Source organism: Halichoerus grypus, chromosome 9, assembly GCF_964656455.1.
Source record: "Halichoerus grypus chromosome 9, mHalGry1.hap1.1, whole genome shotgun sequence".
In the NCBI taxonomy this organism is placed as follows: Eukaryota; Metazoa; Chordata; class Mammalia; order Carnivora; family Phocidae; genus Halichoerus; species Halichoerus grypus.
The window spans coordinates 126,539,149-126,556,477 of record NC_135720.1 but is presented as its reverse complement, the minus strand read 5'-3'; the positions used below and the strand labels follow the sequence as shown (position 1 = coordinate 126,556,477).

The 17,329-nt window shown below is 38.4% G+C and overlaps 1 long non-coding RNA gene across 14 annotated transcripts in view; it reads right to left on the bottom strand.

Annotated features, from left to right (window-relative positions):
• The window catches only part of LOC118555710 (uncharacterized), a 332,977-nt gene that overhangs the window by 174,955 nt on the left and 140,693 nt on the right, over window positions 1-17,329 (bottom strand). The window contains exon 4 of one of the 14 annotated variants that reach the window (XR_013441403.1): window positions 3,783-4,075. The exons of the other annotated variants lie outside the window; for them this stretch is intronic. This is a non-coding gene — a long non-coding RNA (uncharacterized LOC118555710). Of the gene's footprint in view, window positions 1-3,782; window positions 4,076-17,329 lie in introns of those variants that run through there. 14 annotated transcript variants of the gene reach the window in all.

Sequence of the window (17,329 nt, the reverse complement as noted above, 5' to 3'; positions counted from 1 at the left end):
AATATATTTCTCAGTAATTATAAAATATAACTATATAGAGATTGTTCTCTGCATAGCAGGAGCAAACACTGACATAAATGAGCCTCAAAGTACATGTAGTTTGCACACTTTCTATCTACTCATTCTGTGTGGGGCATAGTATTCGATGACATCTTCCTTAGAACATGTACAACACTTTTATCAAGTAAATGTTTGTGTCCCTCCAAAAGTCATATAGTGAAAACCTGTCCTCCAATATGATGGCATTAGGGGGGCAATTAGGATTAGATGAGGACATAAGGGTGGAGCCCCCATGAATAGGATTTTGTGCCTTTACAAGAGTCAGTGAGAGAGCTTGCTTTCTCTCTCTCTGCTCTCTTGCATGTGAGGACACAGTGAGAAGCCTACAGTCTGCAACCCAGGAAAAGGTTCTTGCCAGAACCCAACCATGCTGGCACCAGCCTCCAGAAGTGAGAATTAAATTTCTGTTGTTTATAAGCCATGCCATTTACAGTATTATAGCAGCCCAAATGGACAAAGAACTGTAAAGTGAAACACATCCCTAAGACTCCTTTAAGTACATTTGTGCTCATAATTTATTGTCAATGACCTAGTAATCTACTAAAGTTCCTCTCTCAATATGTAGTCCTCACCATGGTATCCTTTAGAATTGACAACATATCCAACCATCTTGGCTACCTTTGTACTTACAATCACTTTGGTTTACTTAGAGACCAACCAATAATGGAGCCAAAAATACCAGATAGACCATCAAGCTTTCTGGGTGCTTGAGCCCACAACTCATCATCTTGCCATTGTTATATCGAACAGACATCATGAGAGAACTTCTTGTAAGTTGCAAATGATTTAAACTAATTTTAAAAATCTTTTTAAATAAGACAGAACTATTTCATGTATTTCTCTAAAGCTACAGTGCATTACATTCTTATCCCTCATCCCTGGGTTCTTCCCTCTCCTTTTGCTCAATTCCATGAAACTAAGTATGGTTAAAAATAAATATGAAAAACATGGAGTTCAAAAGCAGCCGCCATTTTGGCCAGGCTATACTCAGAAGTTTGTGGAGAACTGGCCTGTAGTAAAACTGAACCCATTTTAGGATAGCCACAAAGACAAAAAAAAAATTAAAAAGTGGACAGAATAGAACATCCAAGGGTATTAAATTTATGTATATGTCTGATGGAGATAATGTCCTCATTGTCAAATTTGATTGGGTCACACAAAGACATTTACTTGGAAGTTAGAAGAATTCTAAAAATTTGCTGTCTAACTCAGAGATGATTCAACCAGCCTTCTCACCCTTGAGTGAGGAGAAAGGGAGCTTTAAGCACACAGTAGGTATAAAAATAAAGCTGAATTAAAAAGAGCAGTAAGTGAGAGGTGAAACAGCAAACTTAAATTCAGATTTAAGGCTCATTCATGTCAGGCCTAGAGCAGCCAACCCTCTCGACAGGAAGGGAACACTAATGTGGGGGGCCAGGGTAGCTCAGGAGACAGATGTGCCTCAGGAAGCAACAGTTACACTATGTTTGAAATCTTAAATAGACTTAAAGAGGAAAATAAATTAGAAATATGGGCAATTTTATGAAAGTAGAAATGTGAGTAATAAATTTTAGTAAGAACTTCTGAATAGATTTGGTACTATATTTGGCTGTTTTGCCTTTTGGGGAGGCTTAGGGTCAGCAAAAGTTTTCCATAAATGAGGATCTAAATAGAAGAAAATAAATAGCTCTCAATCTCTATGTTGTCAGATTTGGAAAACAAGTACAAGTAAAGGGTGACATTTCTTAAGCCAGGGGTGTGTGTGGCAAGTTTGTTTTTTACTTTTAATTTTATTTATTTATTTTTAGTTCCTTTTTTGTTTAAGATTTATTTAAATTCCACTTAGTTAACATATAGTGTAATATTAGTTTCAGGAGTAGAATTTAGTGACTCATCACTTACATACAACACCCAGTGCTCATCACAACACCTGCCCTCCTTAATACCCATACTGATCTAGTCCATCCCCCAGCCCACCTCCCCTCCACCAACCCTCAGTTTAAGAGTATGTTTGATGGTTTGCTTCTTTTTTTTCCGTGTTAATCTGTTTTGTTTCTTTAATTCCACATATGAGTGAAATCATATGGTAGTTGTCTTTCTCTGACTGAATTATTTCACTTAGCATAATATACTCTAGCTCCATCCATGTTATTGCAAATGGCAAGGTTTCATTCTTTTTGATGGCTGAGTAATATTCCATTGTGTGTGTGTTTATATATATATATATATATATATATACTACATTTTCTTTACCCATTCATCAGTCAATGGATATTTGGGTTCTTTCCATAGTTTGGCTATTGCGGACATTGCTGCTATAAATATTGGGGTGCATGTGTCCCTTCAAATCAGTATCTTTGTATCCTTTGGGTAAATACCTAGTAGTGCAATTGCTGGATTGTAGGGTGTTCTATTTTTAACTTTTTGAGTAATCTCCATACTGTTTCCAGAGTGGCTGCACCAGTTTGCAATCCCACCAAGAGTGTAAGAGGGTCCCCCTTTCTCTGCATCCTGGCCAATATCTGTTAGTTCCTGTGTTGTTAATTTTAATCATTCTGACAGGTTTGAGGTGATATCTCACTGTAGTTTTGATTTGTATTTCCCTGATGATGAGTGATGTTGAGCATCTGTCCATGTGTCTGTTGATTATCTGTATGCCATCTTTGGAAAAATGTCTATTCATGTCTTCTGTCCATTTCTTTTTTGGGTGTCGAGTTGGTAAATTTTTCATAGATTTCGGATACTAATCCTTTATCAGATATGTCATTTGCAAATATCTTCTCCCATTCCAAAGATTGCTTTTTAGTTTTGTTGATTCTTTCCTTCACTGTGCAGAAGATTTTTATCTTGATAAAATCCAAATAGTTCATTTGGAATGAATGATGTATCTAGTAAGAAGTTGCTATGGCCGATGTCAAAGAGGTTACTGCCTGTGTTCTCCTCTAGGATTTTGACAGTTTCCTGTCTCACATTTAGATCTTTCATCATTTCTATTTTTTTGTGTATGGTGTAAGAAAGTGGTCCAGTTTCATTCTTTTGCATGTTGCTGTCCAGTTTTCCCAACACTATTTGTTGAACAGACTTGTCTTTTAAAATATTCAATAATACTATGGACCAGGAACTATATACTATTAATCTTGTTTGATAGAACTACTTTGCAAGAGAGATAATATTAATTTTTTTCAATCTTATGTTGTGCTAAGAACACAAAACATGAGATATACAGCCTTACGCTTTTTAAGTATAAAATACAGTGTTGTTAACTATAGGTGGAATGTTTTACAGCAGACCTCGGAAACCTACTCATCTTGCTTAACTGAAACTTTATTCCTGTTGAATAACAACTTCTCATTTCCCCCTCTGCCGCAGCCCCTGGAAAATACCATCCTACATTTTGATTCTATCTATTTGACTATTTTAGATAATTCATGTAAGGGGGATTATGCAGTATGTGTCCTTTTGAGACTGGCTTATTTCACTTCGGATAATATCCCCAAGGTTTATCCATATTGTGGCATGTTACAGGACTTCCTCCTTTCTAAAGACTGAATAATATTCCATTGTACATATATATCATATTTTCTTCAACCATTCATCTGTGGATGGGCATTTAGGTTGCTTCTACATCTTGGCAATGAATACTGCTGCAATGAACATTGAGGTACAGATATCTCTTCAAGATCCCAATGTCAATTCTTTTGGATAAACACCCAGAAATGGGATTGTTGGATCACATGGTGGTTCTATTTTTAATATTTTGAGGCACCAATATACTGCTTTCCACAGCAGCTACACCATTTTGTATCCCCACCAATAATATACAAAAGTTCCAATTTCTCCACATTCTTGCCAACACTTGCTTTTTTTGGGGGGGGGGGCAGGTGTAAGGTAATATTACATTATGGTTTTGATTTGCATTTGCCTGATGATTAATGACACTAAGCAGCTTTTCATATACCTTTTAACCATTTGTGTAATCTTCTTTGGAGAAATGTCTATTCAGGCCTTTAGCCCATTGACAGAGTGAAAAAATAACCTGTGGAATGGGAGAAAATATTTGTAAACCATGTATCTGATAAGCGTTAAGTTACAAAATATATAAGGAACTCCTGCAACTCAATAGCAAAAAAACCTAATAAGTTAATTTAAAAATGGGCAAGATTTTAGAGTTTAAGTCTAAAGCCTCAGTATTTCCTGATTTGAGGGCCGATTGTTAGTGCAGAAGAATCAGAGTAAGATTAAATTGCTGATGCTCAGTGGATCAGATGTTATTTTCCTCACCCACAGAATCCTCCTCATCCACTTGCACATCTAAGAAATCTGAGCAATGCCTAAAAATTTAGTCCTTGAATTAACCCAGATGTAGCATATATATGTATGTTATCACATGACATTTTTCTAAACCATGAAATCTATGTTTATATATAAACAGAGGGAGGGCTTTCTAATTTACATTATGTGGACATAAATATGTAAGTTAAATACTGGGAAAAATAAATAAATAATATAAAATACTTTAACTTTTAAGATTTTATATTATCTTTGGAGTAAGGACTATCATAATTCTGGTACCACTATTCTGGCGTTACCTTTATTTGCCTAGTCAGCTTGAAGTATTCTAAAACTGAGCAAATCTCCTGAATAAGTTAAGCCTTATGCCCAACTGCTCAATAAAAATATATATTCTCACCACTTTTTCAGTTATCTCACTTTTTACCCCATAATTTTAATGAGTACATTCACTTAGTCATCAAGATTAGTTAATGTGATATAATCACAGGGACACTGACTTTTACTCCCAGTAAATATCATAGCAATGAAACTCCTGAGTACTAGATGGCAAATAAATGATAATTTGTATAGATGGGGTAGAGCCTACCAAGTCCAGAACTATGTCAAGAAAAAAATATTTTAAATTTTAAAATATGTTTATTTTTTTTAAAGATTTTATTTATTTATTTGTCAGAGAGAGAGAGCCCATGCATGTACAAGCAGGGTGAAAAGCAGGCAGATGGAGAAACAGGCTCCCCACTGAGCAAGGAGCCCAACTCAGGGCTCGATCCCAGGACTCTAGGATCATGATCTGAGCCAAAGGCAGATCCTTAACCAACTGAGCCATCCAGGAACCCCAACATGTGTTTATTTTAACCTGTGCCAAGCTGTAAATATTGGAGTTTGGAGGAACTGATACCTTTATAAGTGGGCTATCGTATTATCTGCTTAAAAGGTTATTTTCCAAATTTTGAAGATTTTTGACACTCAGATGTGAAGTTGATAAAGGTTTAAGCTCCTTAGATAAATTATTAAATCTGATATAAGGTATGTACAAAATGCTAAATATTGACCAATCTCCTCTCTTCCAAGCCCATGTCAATGATAGATAAAATATAAAAAGAAAAAAACAGACTCACATTGGCTCAAAAGTATCTCTGTAGAGCAGAACCAGAAGGCAGCCCAGTGGAGAGCAGGACTGAAGCCACTCAGTTCCACCATAAAGAAGAGCAAGGGGGCCAGGAGTTGGGTGCCTGCACAGAACTGGGGAACAAAATGGCTCCAGTGTGGATTGAGGAACAGAGCTCACCTCATGGCTTGAAGCAAAAGGCTGGGATAGAACATTCCCAACAATGAAAGGAAGCTGAATCGAAAATTAGCTGTTCACTGGTGGTTAGGACTGTCTTTGGTGGTGGAGTACAAGGCCACCTCCTCAGGCTGAGCTGCTGAACCAATTCTACTCTGGTGACTGGATTGATCAGTGATATCTCTACACACCACTGGGAAGAGTTCCAGAGAGACACCGTAAGGTCAAGTTCTGCACTTGGGGCCTGGAAGGCTGGAAAGAAGTATCCCACTAGTCAGAGCATCCCACCACTCAAGGAAGAATTAAGAAAGAGAAAGAGAGGGAGATTGAGAGAGAGAGACAACAAATGACACAAATAACCAAATAACCTTCCATTCAAAATAAATCTGTGAACCAGAATATCAAAACACATGATGAGGAATTCTCATGCTGAGAAAGTCACCCAAGTTAATATAATTAAAACATGAATTCACATGAAAAAATTAATATTCATAGTCTAACAAAGACTTTAATATATTTAGGACACATAAAGAGATGAATGGAGGATTAACATCCATTTAAAAGAAAAAGAAATGATGGAATAAGAAAATGTAGGGAGAAACAGATGACTATGAGAAAATGGGTGTTTTAGAAATGAAAACTACATTTCAGACAATAAAGATTTCAAAATTAAAGAATTGAGATGACAAACTAAATTCTAGACTGGACACAAATGAAGAAAGAATTTATGAGTTGAAAAATGGTACTGAAGGGTTTGACCAGAGGATAGCCCAAAGAGACAGAAACAGCAAATTTTGAGGAATTTTGAAGAGATATTAGAGGATCATTTTCTGGAATTTATAAAAAAAGACATTAGTCCTGAGATCAGAAATGTATTTATAGCATCAAGGAAGGTAAAATATAAATCCACTAGAAATATGGTGGTGAAACTAGGGAATATAAGGGAAAAAGCAAAATCTCATATGCTACCAGGGAAAAGATATACTACAAAGAAATAGCAAGTTGACTTTTTATCAACAACAGACGCCAGGAAACAATAGGATAGTATCCTCAAATGCTGTTAGAAAATAATTGTCAGGATGTTTAATAGATGAGGCTTACTCAAAATAAGCCCCAAATAAGTCATTTTAGATATATAAAAAGAAAGCTACCACCCATAAGCCCTCATTACTAATGGATACTCTAGAGCCAAGTTAATACAGATAAAAAAAAAAATAGATGTAAAGAACAAAGATGAGGACAAATTTTGATATAATAATCTGGCAAGTTTGATAAATAATCTACCCTACTATGGAATCATGATATCTGCTTATACTTTTTAATTAAAAAAGACTCTAAATAGTAGTACAAATTGGGGAAGGTAGCTTAATGGATAGCCAAAAGACGCTAAGGTCCTTTTTTGGGTTGATAAGTGATTAGAACTATTGAATGAGTTTGGAATTTGTTGAAAGATTTCATAGTTAAGTACATGTGTTAACAAAGATAAACAATAAACATAAACAAAAAAGTAAAAAAAATACAGATACAAATAATAGCTATTACAGAATGGGGAAAAAAGAAAATGTAAAAACTTCATGAAACTAACATGAGTCAGAAAAAGGAGAGTAAAAGAGGCAAAAAATATATAAAATGGAAGAAATCTAAATATACCAATAATTAGGATTTAGGTAAAAGAAGACAACCCGTCTATTATCAGATTAGATTAAATATTTAACAACTTAGAATCAGAACAAAAGACTGAAAATACAGGAATAGGAAAAGATTTATCAGGCAAATCCAAATTAATTCTAATTAACTATAACTACTAATTCTAATACCGTTTATCACCAGATTATAAAATCATTGAAGTATAATTTTTTGTTAAGAAAACATTGAGGCAAGGGGGCGGAGCAAGATGGCGGAGGAGTAGGAGACCTGGATTTCGTCTCCTCTCAGGAATTCAGCTGGATAGGGATCAAACCATTCTGAACACCTATGAACTCAACAGGAGATCGAAGAAAAGAATAGCAACAACTCTCTGAACAGAAAAGCGACCACTTTCTGGAAGGTAGGACGTGCGGAGAAGTGAATCTGAGGCGTTATTCGGAAGGATAGACGGCGGGGGAGGGGCCTCCGTCGGCCGCTTCTGGCAAGTGATAGAGCCACGGAGCACAAAATCGGAACTTTTAGAGTCTGCTCCGCTGAGGGACGTCACTCTGGTGGCGAAGTGGGGGGTGGAACCCTCGCGGGACAGTGTGGTCTCAGGACCCTCGGGGTCACAGAAAGACCGGGGGTGCCTGAGTGCGGCAGAGCTCCCAGGTACCGGAGCAGGGAAGCCGGCTGCAGAGACGGAGCCCAGGCGCGGGCTCTCAGCTCGGGGTTGCTATAAACCGTGATCCGCGGCACAGTCGGGCCACTGCTCCTCCAGCAGGGACCCAACAAGCGGCAGATTGGGGAGACTCACCTTCTTCCCCCAGGAGGAGAGGTGCGGGAGCGCACCACGGGGATCTGCTGGGTTTGGAGACTCCACCCGGGGTCGGGTGCCAGATAGAAAGGCGCGGTCACAGGCCGGGTGAGCGCGGAGTGTGGCCGGAGACCGGGGAGACGGGAGTGACTGACTGCTTTTCTCTGGGGGCTCGCTGAGGAGCGGGACCCCGAGTTCTCGGCTCCTCCGGGCAGAGATTGGGATGCCGCCATTTTCACTCTCCGCCTCCAAAGCTGTACGGAAAGCTTGCAGGGAACAAAAGCTCCCGAGAGCAAACCCCGAGCAGATTACTTAGCCCGGACCGGCAAGGGCGGGGCAATTCTGCCTCCGGCAAAGACATTTGGGAACCACGGCAACAGGCCCCTCCCCCAGAAGATCAGCGAGAACAGCCAGCCAAGACCAGGTTTACCGATCAGTGAGAACGGCAGAGCTCCAGCGCTAGGGGAATACTGCACATAGAATTCATGGCTTTTTTACCATGATTCTTTAGTCTTTCAAAGTTAATTATTTTTTTTAACTGTCCTTTTTTCTTTTTTCTTTTTTCTTTTTTTTTGAATTTTTCTTTTTCCCTTTTTCAACCAACATCTTATCAATCCCTTTTTTAAAAAAAAACATTTTAATTTTTCATTTTTAAAGTCATATTCTATCCCTTCATAGTAGTTACCTGTATTTTTGGCATATATATATAAGTTGTTCTCTCTTTAAAATCTTGAGATAGTTTCTTCTAACAGATCAAAATATACTCTAAATCTCTAGTGTATGGTTTTTTTCTCCTCCCCTGCCTGATCACATTCTCTCCCTTTTTTCTTTCTTTCTTTTTTTAATCCTCTTCTTTCTTTTTTCAAACAACTTATCAAATCCTTTTATAAAATTTTTTATAATTTCCATCTTTACAGTCATATTCCATCCCTTCATCATATCAACCCTTATTTTTGTACATACATAAGTTTTTCTTTCTTTAAAATTTTGGGAGGGACTTTCTTTCAACAGACCAAAATACACCCAAAATCTAGTGTGTGGCACTGATCTATAAACCAGCCTGATCATATTTGATCACATTCTGTTTTTGTTTTGTTTTGTTTTGTTCTGCTTTTGTTTGTTTTTATCTTTATCTTTTTCTTTTTTCTTTTTTTCTTTCTTTTTCTTTTTTCTCTCTTTCCCTTTCTTTTCCCACTGCTTCAGGTCTTTTCTGATTTGTTTAGAGTATATTTTCTGGGGACGTTGTTACCCTGCTAGCATTTTGTTCTCTCATTAATCTATTCTCCTCTGCACAAAATGACAAGACGGAAAAAAATCACCTCAACAAAAAGAACAAGAGGTAGTACCGACTGCCAGGGACCTACTCAATATGGACATTAGTACGATGTCAGATCTAGAGTTCAGAATCATCACTTTAAAGATACTAGCTGGGCTTGAAAAAAGCATGGAAGTTATTAGAGAAACCCTTTCTGGAGAAGTAAAAGAACTAAAATCTAACCAAGTAGAAATCAAAAAGGCTATTAATGAGGTGCAATCAAATATGGGGGCGCTAACTGCTAGGATAAATGAGGCAGAAGAAAGAATCAGTGAGATAGAAGACCAAATGATGGAAAATAAAGAAGCTGAGAAAAAGAGAGATAAACAACTACTGGATCACGAGGGCAGAATTCGAGAGATAAACGATACCATAAGACGAAACAACATTAGGATAATTGGGATCCCAGAAGAAGAAGAAAGAGAGAGAGGGGCAGAAGGTATAATGGAGCAAATTATAGCAGAGAACTTCCCTAATTTGGGGAAGGAAACAGGCATCAAAATCCAGGAAGCACAGAGAACCCCTCTCAAAATCAATAAAAATAGGTCAACACCCCGACATCTAATAGTAAAACTTACGAGTCTCAGAGACAAAGAGAAAATCCTGAAAGCAGCTCGGGAGAAGAGATATGTAACCTACAATGGTAGAAACATTAGATTGGCAACAGACTTATCCACAGAGACCTGGCAGGCCAGAAAGGACTGGCAGGACATATTCAGAGCACTAAATGAGAAAAATATGCAGCCAAGAATACTATATCCAGCTAGGCTGTCATTGAAAATTGAAGGAGAGATAAAAAGCTTCCAGGACAAACAAAAACTAAAGGAATTTGCAAACACGAAACCAGCCCTACAACAAATATTGAAAGGGGTCCTCTAAGCAAAGAGAGAGCCTAAAAGCAACATAGACCAGAAAGGAACACAAACAATATACAGTAACAGTCACTTTACAGGCAATACAATGGCACTGAATTCCTATCTTTCAATAGTTACCCTGAATGTAAACGGGCTAAATGCCCCAATCAAAAGACACAGGCTATTAGATTGGATTAAAAAACAAGACCCATCGATATGCTGTCTGCAAGAGACTCATTTTAGACCCAAAGACACCCCCAGATTGAAAGTGAGGGGGTGGAAAACCATTTACCATGCTAATGGACACCAAAAGAAAGCTGGGGTGGCAATCCTTATATCAGACAAATTAGATTTTAAACCAAAGACTGTAATAAGAGATGAGGAAGGACACTATATCCTACCTAAAGGGTCTCTCCAACAAGAAGATCTAACAATTGTAAATATCTATGCCCCTAACATGGGAGCAGCCAATTATATAAGCCAATTAATAACAAAAGCAAAGAAACACATTGACAACAATACAATAATAGTGGGGGACTTTAACAGCCCCCTCACTGAAATGGACAGATCGTCTAAGCAAAAGATCAACAAGGAAATAAAGACTTTAAATGACACACTGGACCAAATGAACTTCACAGACATATTCAGAACATTCCATCCCAAAGCAACAGAATACACATTCTTCTCTAGTGCCCATGGAACATTCTCCAGAATAGATCACATCCTAGGTCATAAATCAGGTCTCAACCGGTACCAGAAGATTGGGATCATCCCCTGCCTATTTTCAGACCACAATGCTTTGAAACTAGAACTCAATCACAAGAGGAAAGTCGGAAAGAACTCAAATACATGGAGGCTAAAGAGCATCCTACTGAAGAATGAATGGGTCAACCAGGAAATTAAAGAAGAATTAAAAAAATTCATGGAAACCAATGAAAATGAAAACACAACTATTCAAAATCTTTGGGATACAGCAAAGGCAGTCCTAAGAGGAAAGTATATAGCAATACAAGCCTTTCTCAAGAAACAAGAAAGGTCTCAAGTACACAACCTAACCCTACACCTAAAGGAGCTGGAGAAAGAACAGCAAATAAAGCCTAAACCCAGCAGGAGAAGAGAAATCATAAAGATCAGAGCAGAAATCAATGAAATAGAAACCAAAAGAACAGTAGAACAGATCAACGAAACTAGGAGCTGGTTCTTTGAAAGAATTAACAAGATTGATAAGCCCCTGGCCAGACTTATCAAAAAGAAAAGAGAAATGACCCAAAGCAACAAAATCATGAATGAAAGAGGAGAAATCACAACCAACACCAAAGAAATACAAACAATTATAAGAACATATTATGAGCAACTCTATGCCAGCAAATTAGATAACCTGGAGGTAATGGATGCATTCCTAGAGATGTATCAACTACCAAAACTGAACCAGGAAGAAATAGAAAACCTGAACAGACCTATAACCACTAAGGAAATAGAAGCAGTCATCAAAAATCTCCCAAAACACAAAAGCCCAGGGCCAGATGGCTTCCCAGGGGAATTCTACCAAACATTTCAAGAAGAATTAATACCTATCCTTCTGAAACTGTTCCAAAAAACAGAAATGGAAGGAAAACTTCCAAACTCATTTTATGAGGCCAGCATTACCTTGATCCCAAAACCAGACAAAGACCCCATCAAAAAGGAGAATTACAGACCAATATCCCTGATGAACATGGATGCAAAAATTCTCACCAAAATACTAGCCAATAGGATCCAACAGTACATTAAAAGGATTATTCACCACGACCAAGTCGGATTTATCCCTGGGCTGCAAGGTTGGTTCAACATCCGCAAATCAATCAACGTGATACAATACATTAACAAAAGAAAGAACAAGAATCATATGATCCTCTCAATAGATGCAGAAAAAGCATTTGACAAAGTACAGCATCCTTTCTTGATCAAAACTCTTCAGAGTATAGGGATAGAGGGTACATACCTCAATATCATAAAAGCCATCTATGAAAAACCTACAGCGAATATCATTCTCAATGGGGAAAAACTGAGAGCTTTCCCCCTAAGGTCAGGAACGCGGCAGGGATGTCCACTATCACCACTGCTATTCAACATAGTATTGGAAGTCCTAGCCACAGCAATCAGACAACAAAAAGAAATCAAAGGCATCCAAATCGGCAAAGAAGAAGTCAAACTCTCACTCTTTGCAGATGATATGATACTTTATGTGGAAAATCCCAAAGACTCCACCCCAAAACTGCTAGAACTCATACAGGAATTCAGTCAAGTGGCAGGATATAAAATCAATGCACAGAAGTCAGTGGCATTCCTATACACCAACAACAAGTCAGAAGAAAGAGAAATTAAGGAGTCGATCCCATTTACAATTGCACCCAAAACCATAAGATACCTAGGAATAAATCTAACCAAAGAGGCAAAGGATCTGTACTCAGAAAACTATAAAATACTCATGAAAGAAATTGAGGAAGACACAAAGAAATGGAAAAACGTTCCATGCTCATGGACTGGAAGAACAAATATTGTGAAGATGTCAATCCTACCTAGAGCAATCTACACATTCAATGCAATCCCCATCAAAATACCATCCACTTTCTTCAAAGAAATGGAACAAATAATCCTAAAATTTGTATGGAACCAGAAAAGACCCCGCATAGCCAGAGGAATGTTGAAAAAGAAAAGCAAAGCTGGCGGCATCACAATTCCAGACTTCCAGCTCTACTACAAAGCTGTCATCATCAAGACAGTATGGTACTGGCACAAAAACAGACACATAGATCAATGGAACAGAATAGAGAGCCCAGAAATGGACCCTCAACTCTATGGTCAACTAATCTTTGACAAAGCAGGAAAGAATGTCCAATGGAAAAAAGACAGTCTCTTCAACAAATGGTGTTGGGAAAATTGGACAGCCACATGCAGAAGAATGAAACTGGACCATTTCCTTACACCACACACAAAAATAGACTCCAAATGGTTGAAAGACCTCAATGTGAGACAGGAGTCCATCAAAATCCTAAAGGAGAACACAGGCAGCAACCTCTTTGACCTCAGCTGCAGCAAATTCTTCCTAGAAACATCGCCAAAGGCAAGGGAAGCAAGGGCAAAAATGAACTACTGGGACTTCATCAAGATAAAAAGCTTTTGCAAAGCAAAGGAAACAGTCAACAAAACCAAAAGACAACTGACAGAATGGGAGAAGATATTTGCAAATGACATATCAGATAAAGGGCTAGTATCCAAAATCTATAAAGAACTCATCAAACTCAACACCAAAAGAACAAAGAATCCAATCAAGAAATGGGCAGAAGACATGAACAGACATTTTTCCAAAGAAGACATCCAAACGGCCAACAGACACATGAAAAAGTGTTCAATATCGCTCGGCATCAGGGAAATCCAAATCAAAACCTCAATGAGATACCACCTCACACCAGTCAGAATGGCTAAAATTAACAAGTCAGGAAATGACAGATGTTGGCGGGGATGCGGAGAAAGGGGAACCCTCCTACAGTGTTGGTGGGAATGCAAGCTGGTGCAGCCACTCTGGAAAACAGTGTGGAGGTTCCTCAAAAAGTTGAAAATAGAGCTACCATATGATCCAGCAATTGCACTCCTGGGTATTTACCCCAAAGACACAAAAGTAGGGACCCGAAAGGGTACGTGCACCCCGATGTTTATAGCAGCAATGTCCACAATAGCCAAACTGTGGAAAGAGCCAAGATGTCCATCAACAGATGAATGGATAAAGAAGATGTGGTATATATATACAATGGAATATTATGCAGCCATCAAAAGGAATGAGATCTTGCCATTTGCAACGACGTGGATGGAACTGGAGGCTATTATGCTGAGCGAAATAAGTCAAACAGAGAAAGACATGTATCATATGACCTCACTGATATGAGGAATTCTTAATCTCAGGAAACAAAGTGAGGGTTGCTGGAGTGGGGGGTGGGGTGGGAGGGATGGGGTGACTGGGTGATGGACACTGGGGAGGGTATGTGTTCTGGTAAGCGCTGTGAATTGTGCAAGACTGTTGAATCTCAGATCTGTACCTCTGAAACAAATAATGCAATATATGTTAAGAAAGAAAAAAAGAAGAAGAAGAATGTAGCAGGAGGGGAAGAATGAAGGGGGGGAAATCGGAGGGGGAGAAGAACCATGAGAGACGATGGACTCTGAAAAACAAACTGAGGGTTCTAGAGGGGAGGGGGTTGGGAGGATGGGTTAGCCTGGTGATGGGTATTGAGGAGGGCACGTTCTGCATGGAGCACTGGGTGTTATGCACAAACAATGAATCATGGAACACTATATCTAAAACTAATGATGTAATGTATGGGGATTAACATAACAATAAAAAAATTTAAAAAAAAAGAAAACATTGAGGCAAAATAAGTAATACTACATGCTTTATGCATTTAACAACATGACTTTGAAAAATATAAAGCAAAAACTAAGAGAATTGTGAGGGAAAAATACAATAGAATCAGAGTGGGGTATTTTAGCATATTTCTCTCAGAAGCAGAGAAAGTTAAGACTATAGAGGATAGAATTATAAATAAAATAAGAATAGAATTGTAAATATTGATAACTATTTGTAATAAAAATTCTTACATATATGTTAGTTTTATCAAATTCACATGGAACATTTACAGAACACATGACCCGTACAGTGGGTCATAAATTAAGATATAAATTTAGAAAAACAATATCACAGAGATCATATCCTCTGACAAAGAAACAAAATGAAATTCAACAATGAAAAAACAAAGGCCCCCAAGTATTTGGAAATTTAAACAGACACATTTATTTTTTTAAGATTTTAATTATTTATTATTTATTTAGGGAGAGAGTGGAGGGAAGAGGGGTCGAGGGAGAGGGAGAGAGAGAATCTCAAGCAGACTCCTCACCTCGGGGCTCAATTCCAGGACCCTGAGATCATGACCTGAACCGAAATCAAAAGTCCAACGCTCAATGGACTGAGCCACCCTAAACGACACATTTAAATAACTCCTTTTTTTTTTTAATTTTTTTATTGTTATGTTAATCCCCATACATTACATCATTAGTTTTAGATATAGTGTTCCATGATTCATTGTTTGTGCATAACACCCAGTGCTCCATGCAGAACGTGCCCTCCCCAATACCCATCACCAGGCTAACCCATCCTCCCACCCCCCTCCCCTCTAGAACCCTCAGTTTGTTTTTCAGAGTCCATCGTCTCTCATGGTTCTTCTCCCCCTCCGATTTCCCCCCCTTCATTCTTCCCCTCCTGCTACATTCTTCTTCTTAACTCCTTATTTTTAAAAGAAAATAGCAATGGAAATTATAAAATATTTCCTGCTTGAAATAAATGAAACCAAACAATGAACATACTTATTTTAAAAACTGTGAAATGCAGCTAAAGTAATACCTAGTAATAAATTTATAACTTCAAAATATTTTTTAAAAAAAAGAAAAAGAAGGGGCACCTGGGTGGGTCAGTCAGTTAAACATCTGCCTTTGCCTCAGGTCTTGATCCTGGGGTCCTGGGATCGAGCCCCATGTCAGGATCCCTGCTCATCAAGGAGTCTGCTTCTCCCTCTCTCCCTGCCACTCCCCTCCACGTCAGCTCATGCTTGCTCTCTCTCAAAAAAATAAAATGAAGACTGAGAAAGAGTAATGCAATTTTCTTTTTTTTTTTTTAAGATTTTATTTATTTATCTGACAGAGAGAGACACAGCGAGAGAGGGAACACAAGCAGGGGGAGTGGGAGAGGGAGAAGCAGGCTCCCCACTGAGCAGGGAGCCCGATGCGGGGCTTGATCCCAGGACCCGGGGATCATGACCTGAGCCGAAGGCAGATGCTTAACGACTGAGCCACCCAGACACCCCGAGTAATGTAATTTTCAATTCAAAAGCTAGAAAAAGAAAATAATGTAAAACTGACAAACCTAAGAATAAAATAATAACTATTACGTAAGTCAAAATGAATGTAACAGAAAACTAATAAGAAGGAAATCATCCACAAAACTGTTAGCTGCCTGACACAAACGTGAAACCAAGTCAGACGAATAACACAAGAGAAGAAAGTTATGAATCAACATCACACATAAACAGAAATGCAAAAATTCAAAATAAAGTATTAGCCAATCAACTTCAGCAGCATGTAATATGCACTACACACATCTACACACATGAGTATAGTATGGTGGGGAGTAGATAGATTTTGAAATCAGAGCAAGCTGAATTTGAGTCCTGGACTATCTACTTATTAGGCAAGTTCCCTGGTATTTAATGTTTATGGTATTTATTCTGTTAATGTGATTTCAATAGAAAGCAACAACATAGCTACAACCGAGATGGTTCCTAATTTCCCCAATATGATGAAAGCTGAAACTTTGATTGAAATATTTTAACTGAGAACATTTCACCTTTGAAGCTATTTATTTGCCCTTAAAAATACTAATGCTGTAATGTTTTGTTGACTACAGGTAAATACTAGCCAACATACTTTTTTAGAGTATAAACACATCCCAAGGTTGGCAACTGAATGCCATTTTTTGCTCTGTTTTGTTTTATAGCTGAAAAGCACATTTTCTTGATGCTTTTCTCTTGGTGGTTAAACATGAAAACAACGTTCATTTCCTGATTTTTCTCACTGTGGACTCTCATGGTCTTCCTGGTGGAGGGTCAGAACCACACACAGTGTACACACCCATAAACTCTAGCCACTGCATCCATCCAAAGTTTACATCATTCAGGGATGTACAGTGTCTGCTCTAACTTGTCTGCATTTCCATGGAAGTCTTGGTCTTGTAACTCAAGGAGGCAAGTACGGGGTACAGCCATTGTCCATCCAGCCCCCGCAAAGTGCAGCCATCTCCCTCATCTCATCACTGGAACCAATGCCACCCCCTTGGAGGACACCATAGAGATCATAATCAACCATCTTGAAAATTGGAAAGCCACTGGGCGCCTGGGTGGCTCAGTCATTAAGCATCTGCCTTCAGCTCAGGTCATGATCCCCGGATCCTGGGATCGAGCCCCACATCGGGCTCCCTGCTCTGCGGGAAGCCTGCTTCTCCCTCTCCCACTTCCCTT